Genomic DNA, 1,830 nt, shown 5'->3' with positions numbered 1-1,830 from the left:
GTGTGTGTGTGTGTGTGTGTGTGTGTGTGTGTGTGTGTTAATGTAGTTTAAAACATTTTTAAGTCTATAATAGCAGTAATTATCAACTGAACATTGAAACTATTTAACTGAAACTACATTTCAAAACTGGTATATTTGTCACTGACAGTTCATAAATCACCAATCAAACTGGCCACATGCTGCATAGATGTGAGCATCACAGAACCAAAACATGCATGGAGTGATAACTGTTGATAGGAGGCACTACACTTTAAAAACTAACAGAATAATAAATGTGCTGTACACAGATAAAACCTTTGTTTTATGTTTGAAAAAAGTCTAATTTTGCACATGATCTGTGTAGTGTAGTTGCACAGCACTTTTTTAAAGTAAAAGCACTTCACCTTCACTTCACAAGCAGAATTAAACAACACTGATTAGATAAAAAGGATAATATGACTGAGTCACGAGTCAGTAGGTCAAGCTGCATTGTCCATCAGGCTTCAGTGATGTAAAAATGAGAAGGCTGTGAAAAGGTTGCCATTTTTTTCTTTCCTAACTCTGGTCTTGAGTAAGAACTTCTCTCCCACTGGGGGAGTTGCCACAGAGGAGCACAGCATGGTGGGTAATCGTCCAGGCACACCTGACAGCATGGATACATTTGTGCCAGAGAGCACAGGTTATTATCAGATTATCAGAACAGAATTCTATTTTTATTCTTGAGTTCACATTTGTTCTGTGATCTTATTAATACTGATTTGCATTAGCATCATTATAACATGTTTTTAGACATGACCTGAGTTTGTTGGTCAGTGTAGAGGRAATATCATTCAGACATCCATTGATTTAAAGCAATACTATTTTGAACTATGTACTCACAACTGCAATTTTATTCATAACCATTTTTAATGATAATCCTAAGAAAAATAAAAAGATTTCCCACTTATACTATTTACTCATTAATTTTTGTTTTTACATATCTGTTTTGTGCCATACACCAAAGTTATGTGGTTATGTTTGGCCTGTTAAATAATTTGATTCATTTGAGTTATATGATTATATTGGATTAGTGATAAGGTAAATGTATTTTTTTTCAATTACATTAGATTGCTGTCGAATTTACYAAGGAAGTTCCCATTTTACATTTTAGAGAACCATAGCCATTTAAATATTAATCAAAATTAAATCATCAGTTGTGTACTATTGTGTTGTTTCTCTTTAAAAAAATCTGGTAAAAGTAACAAAAAAGAGCACAAAAATAAAATCAACAAAAGCAGAACAGATGAAAGAATATGTAAGAGCATGGGATGTTAGACGGAAAAAGTGAGAAGGCTATCATAAAAATGCCCCTCTTCTCCAGTGAAAAAAGTTCAAAGGGAAGAGTTCCAGCATTAACATGCTGTTTCATATTACACACCTCGGGGATTACTGACACCACCTTGCATGCTGCTTGTGACAGGAAGGTTGTTTGAGCCTAAGAGGTTTAGATAGATTCTCCTTTTCTTTCCCTCTYGTCCCCTGTCTTTGTCAGCATTTATTCCTCTCTGATGGATTTGCCGCTGGTGATGGGGCTCTGTGGCTTCAAAGTGTTTAACCAAGGAGTAAATTGCTGGTTACTTACTGGCAACTTTCTGATCTATGTGTCAAGATGGAGTCAGTGGTGTAGAACTCAGTACAAGACCCTTTGGCAGAGTTTGTTGTAAAATAATGATTTTAAAGGTAAAGGGGTGCATATTTGTGCCGAGCCTTGTTTGTGTTTGTAGCTTTGCTGTCATTCAATGGATGTGTGTGTGTGTGTGTGTGTGTGTGTGTGTGTGTGTGTGTGTGTGTGTGTGTGTGTGTGTGTGTGTG

General features: G+C 36.0%; 1 protein-coding gene across 2 annotated transcripts in view; it reads right to left on the bottom strand.

The window, feature by feature from the left end:
* Positions 1-1,830, bottom strand: part of gabrb2b (gamma-aminobutyric acid type A receptor subunit beta2b) — a 55,694-nt gene that overhangs the window by 20,072 nt on the left and 33,792 nt on the right. The gene's annotated exons all lie outside the window — the stretch shown is intronic.

This window comes from Austrofundulus limnaeus, unplaced genomic scaffold (assembly GCF_001266775.1).
Source record: "Austrofundulus limnaeus strain Quisiro unplaced genomic scaffold, Austrofundulus_limnaeus-1.0 Scaffold231, whole genome shotgun sequence".
NCBI lineage: Eukaryota > Metazoa > Chordata > Actinopteri > Cyprinodontiformes > Rivulidae > Austrofundulus > Austrofundulus limnaeus.
The sequence above is the reverse complement of the archived record's forward strand: the minus strand, read 5'-3'. Positions and strand labels throughout refer to the sequence as shown.